This window comes from Salmo salar, chromosome ssa09 (assembly GCF_905237065.1).
Source record: "Salmo salar chromosome ssa09, Ssal_v3.1, whole genome shotgun sequence".
Taxonomy (NCBI): domain Eukaryota; kingdom Metazoa; phylum Chordata; class Actinopteri; order Salmoniformes; family Salmonidae; genus Salmo; species Salmo salar.
Genome location: NC_059450.1, coordinates 80664496 through 80670495, shown reverse-complemented (window position 1 = coordinate 80670495; position 6000 = coordinate 80664496).

The window sequence follows — 6000 nt, the reverse complement described above, 5'->3', positions numbered from 1 at the left end:
CAATTACACAGACGAGAAAGACGTTTTATGGACGAAAACAGACTATACTAAAGTCATTCAGTGGCTATGAATAAATCCAGAAAGAGACATTGAAATGAAGCTAGGCCAATGGGGAGTTTTTCCTGATTTCTCAGGTTTATTTCAGGGTGTTCAGTTCAACCTTCCCTCACTGTACTCTACTGTCTCTAATATCATTATTTTAAATGCAGTGGTATGCCTGTGTCTGATGCAAGACATTGCAGGAGTGCATCATCACAGATGGGTAGCTTTCTGATTGATGTACTGTATCTCATTTGTTATGGCTGATACCACAGCGTGTGAGGAAATATATAATTTTTTACAGTAAGACAGTTCAAGATTGTTTTTATTTAGGATTTATTCTAATTTGTACCCAACACTTTTGCTAAACGTTTGGCCTAAGGCTTGCGTGTTATGAGAGAGCAATTGACAAAACAAAGTTCCATTGCTCTTTGTATTCTAATTATATTTTAAACTTGATAATTATGTTTATATTACATATGTTGCTATAGTAAAAAATCAGGGTATAGAAATGACCTAACTTGTGCGACTGAATCATTGAAAAAGGCACTCGAAAACAATTATGTTTTTTAGATGCAAACAGTTCTGACCTTCTGCTCCTCATTTCAGAGGCAGACGTGTAATGATGTGTCAAAGTTGACAAGGTTACCAAGTTTACTAGGTTTGTTTGCATCAATAATTATCTTTTTCAATTTGTGCACATTTCTCCATTTCTATTTCTGTTTGAAAAGTACTGTTTCTCATTGAAACTTTCATGGAGTTTGGTCTGTACACTTTGTATAGCATTTGCATTTTATATATGGCTGCATTACTGCCCGATTGAGCAGAAATTCACCACCTGCATGTGTAAATGTTGACTACCCATTGGTCAAAAACTACTTGAATCAATGTTGTTTCTATGTCGTTTCAACCCCGCAAAAATAATAATGTGATGACATTGAATTAACGTCGAAAACTGATTGGATTTGCAAAACGTTATCAACGTAGGGGCATTTCATATTTTCTTCACCCAACTTTCAAGCTATATCCAATGACATGGGTACATTTGTTGTTGGTTTAATGTTCAATAAATGGTTAGCTGACATCTCAACCAAATGTAAATCAAAACAAGACGTTGAACTGATGTCTGTGCCTAGTGGGTGCTGACATTTGATTTTTCAGATATATTCAGAGACATCAAAGGAAATATTCACCCATTGTGATGCAAAACTCATCATACAAGCTGTATTTCTGCCTACTTGAACAGCAATAGCTCAGATACACATGAAAACATGAAGTGACCCCGGGAATTGATTGAACATCGCTCAGAGATGCACAAAAAATATATAACATTCAAAATGGGTCAATCTTTCCATTAACAATATTCATTTTTAGCCCTGTGTGCATGATGCATGAAATGTGATAGCCAGCACTCTCTCTCTCTCAATTCAATTTCAATTTAAGGGCTTTATTGGCATATGTTTACATTGCCAAAGCAAGTGAAATAAGTTTAGATAATAAACTAAAGTGAAATAAACAATACAAAATTGTAGAGTTATTAACATTACACTCACAAAAGTTCCAAATGAATAAAGACATTTCAAAAGTAATATTATGTGCAAATAGTTCTAGTACAAAAGGGAAAATAAATAAACATAAATATGTTATGTATTTACAATGATGTTTGTTATTCGCTGGTTGTCCTTTTCTTGTGGCAACAGGTAACAAATGTTGCTGCTGATGGCACACTGTGGTATTTCACCCAATAGATATGGGAGTTCATCAAAATGTATCAACATTCTTTGTGGGTCTGTGTAATCTGAGGGAAATATGTCTCTAATATGGTCATACATTTGGAAGGAGGTTAGGAAGTGCAGCTCAGTTTCCACCTCATTTTGTGGGTAGTGTGCACATAGCCTGTCTTCTCTTGAGAGCCAGATCTGCCTACAGTGGCCTTTCTCAATAGCAAGGCTATGCTCACTGAGTCTGTACATAGTCCAAGCTTTCCTTAAATTTGGGTTAGTCACAGTGGTCAGGTATTCTGCCACTGTGTACTCTTTGTTTAGGGCCAAATAGCATTCTAGTTTGCTAAGTTTTTTAAATTAATTCTTTCCATAATTATCTTTCTCTTTTCTCACGATTTGGTTGGGTCTAATTGTGTTGCTGTCCTGGGGCACTGTGGGGTCTGTTTGTGTTTGTGAACAGAGCCCCAGGACCATCTTGCTTAGGGGACTCTTTTCCGGGTTCATCTCTCTGTAGGTGATGACTTTGTTATGGAAGGTTTGGGAATCGCTTCCTTTTAGGTGGTTGTAGAATTTAAAGTCTCTCTCTCTCCCCCCCTCTCTCTCTCCCCCTCCTCTCTCTCTCTCCCTACCTCTGTCTCCCTCTCCCTCCCTTTGGTTTGTTGAGTGTCATAAAACAGGAAGGAAGGATAGAGACTATTGTCATGGCTGAGATAATATGAAGATAAAGTGTATTTCCTCCAGTTCTGTTTGAGCAGCAGTTGACTGAAAGCATGAGAGCCTCCCTCTAGACCATGTTTTAGAGGAACAGATGAGCTCAGAGAGCTCTTGTTAGTCAGCCCATTATTTCAGTGTGGTTGCCATTGTTACAGATAAGCATTGCTTCGTTTTTTTCTTCTTCCATTGTTCTTTTACAGAGATGAAAAGACAGGAGAGAGGAGCCTGTGTGAGTTAGGATCAGTCATGTATATGGTCTGTTATCTGTTGTGCTACTTCATTACTCTTTACCAAAACCAATCTAGCCTGGGGTTATGAGACAGGCCTGGGTCTTGAAAGAGTACTAGTCTTTCTCTACAGATGCAGCTTCTACAGTGAACTCATTTCAGCCGCAGAGTATCTGAATAGGTTGTGAGGAACAAAAGACATTCCCTTGTATGCCAATATATGCAATTCACATGTAGACAGGAATCGAAGAAAAAGTTGAGTTCCCTACAAACAAAATGAATTGCCCTTTAAGTCGTGACTATCGCTTTTTTAAGTTTTCAGGGCTCCATGTGCCCTTTTCTTTTCGTCATGCATAATAAATGCAATAATGTGATGAAAACATGAGTATTAACCTGTATGGTTTTACTGGCAGGTTATTGATGACTATTACATTTGTATGGCTGAATCGGCAGAGAAGATCATTCCCTAATGGCTCTTTTTTCGGCTGCCGTTAAGCCAGTAGTTGTCAAATTCACGCTTCTTTGCAATTTCGACCTGTTAAAGCCGGCACTCTTATATTTTCAAACTCTAGAGCCAGGATTGGTAATATACCTGTCTTATCTTAGCTAGCTTGCGCTGAGTTGGGAGGAGTGGCAATATCTGAGATTTGGCCTTAAAAACATGTGCCAAAGTGCCAATTTCAGTATGCGCTGGTGGGGATTTTTAAGACCAACCAAAAGCTGGTTTTAACGGTAACATTGTTGTTTATGGCATGAATTTTGACAATAGAAGCGGAGCCTATCCAGACGTGTTGCACAGTTCCCATATGCATATGGGAAAGAGAGATGTACTTTTCGTGCCCGTAAACCTTGTATTTAGAAACATAAAAAAATGATGTTTTATCCCATTTCTTTTAATTTGATTAAAAACTAAGCCTCCTCTCAATGAAGGCAGTTTTTCTGGTCATGCCCAATGCATTTGCCAAATAGTCAAGACAATCAATAAAGGGTTTGGCTCGTGAGACCACTTTTAAATAAATCTTCATCACCAAAGATTTATTAAAAGATAAAGTTTAGCAGCAGCAAAACAGTGAGCGGACATCACCATTCATGTTTTCATGTGTATCTGAGCTATTGCTGTTCAAGTAGTCAGAAATACAGCTTGTATGATGAGTTTTGCATCACAATGGGTGAATATTTCCTTTGATGTCGCTGAATACATCTGAAAAATCAAATGTCAGCACCCACTGGGCACAGACATCAGTTCAACGTCTTGTTTTGATTTACATTTGGTTGAGATGTCAGCTAACCATTTATTGAACATTAAACCAACAACAAATGTACCCATGTCATTGGATATAGCTTGAAAGTTGGGTGAAGAAAATATGAAATGCCCCTACGTTGATAACGTTTTGCAAATCCAATCAGTTTTCGACGTTAATTCAATGTCATCACATTATTATTTTTGCGGGGTTGAAACGACATAGAAACAACATTGATTCAAGTAGTTTTTGACCAATGGGTAGTCAACATTTACACATGCAGGTGGTGAATTTCTGCTCAATCGGGCAGTAATGCAGCCATATATAAAATGCAAATGCTATACAAAGTGTACAGACCAAACTCCATGAAAGTTTCAATGAGAAACAGTACTTTTCAAACAGAAAAAGAAATGGAGAAATGTGCACAAATTGAAAAAGATAATTATTGATGCAAACAAACCTGGTAAACTTGGTAACCTTGTCAACTTTGACACATCATTACACATCTGCCTCTGAAATGAGGAGCATTGTACTTAATTTTAGCCAGCTCCTGTTGTTATTTGGATGTGTGTAAAAAACCCTCCATGTAGGCTATATGTCCACCATGGAACAAGAGATGAGATAATCCAATGGCCCCTCCATGTCGGCTATATGTCCACCATGGAACAAGACAGGAGATAATCCGTTGGCCCCTCCATGTAGGCTATATGTCCACCATGGAACAAGAGATGAGATAATCCAATGGTCCCTCCATGTAGGCTATATGTCCACCATGGAACAAGAGATGAGATAATCCAATGGTCCCTCCATGCGGGCTATATGTCCATCATGGTACAAGAGATGAGATAATCCGATGACCCCTCCATGTAGGCTATATGTCCACCATGGAACAAGAGACAAGATAATCCGATGACACTCATATTTAAAAACATTCAAGTTATTTTCCTGTAACAATTGCTTATTTTTTGTATTGTTTGATTAAAAAAAACCTTCCCCTACTATAACTAAAGCTGGTTCAACAGCAATGTGTCTGGTGTCTTCTCATCTTGGCCATGCATTATCCAAGTAGCCTATCCATAAAAGGTCTCTAAATGGTCTACCCGTAAGACTTTTGCAGACATGCTTTCGCAGTATTCACATAGGCCTACCTGCAGTGCTTGTATCCATCCCCGTTTCTAAAGAGCGCCTCTTGGCCAGTTATACCTACAGTACATACCTACAGTACAACATCAAAACCCAGCCCTTTCATGCCACTGCCAGCTATTGAGACGATAATAATGGATGTGAAAATAGCAAGACTATTTCTGACACACCTCTGGAGCTATAGCGCTACTGCTGGCGCTAAGATTTACCATTGTTAGGTTTGTTCAAATAGAGCACTAGATGAAAGTATTGAACTGAAGTATTCCGCAGTCAGTCTTTTGGATGGAAGGGAAAACCTGTCTTACCTTGATGCAATCACCTCCCTCCAGGAATTCCCATCCTTCCCAGGAATGTCTCCAGGAACTCCCATCCTTCCCAGGAATGTTCTCATCCTTTCCAGGAATTTTCCCATCCTTCCCAGGAATGTCTCCAGATTGATTGTGAAATCTGTTTGTTCTGGAAAGCAGAAAGCTGCCGAACGTTCCAGGGACAGAATTATAATTCCATAGTGCTGATAAAGGATTCTCCTGGTTAATAGCTCCCACAGAGGGGGAAGAAACCCTCAAGGCCAGCGGTATGTCTCAGTACCCAGAAGCCCTCACGTTCTGAGAAACAGGAACATGCCAAAGCATCAATATCCTGACAGCTTCTCCCTGACTATGCACACAGCACATCCATATTAATGGTCAGACCTCAACAGAGGTGATATGGTCCCTGCAAGATTATTGGCAGGTTAAGAATATGTTAGGTTTATGGGATCCATAATTATGCGGCAGCTTTTCCTGATTGTCCTGCTAATGGCGATAACATTAACACTGTTTGCCAATTAGCCAGCCTGCTCTCTGAGCCATAGCACATTGAGCAGAAGGGAATGGCTCCATTTGTCATGTGAAGGTTCTGCTCACAGCCCTG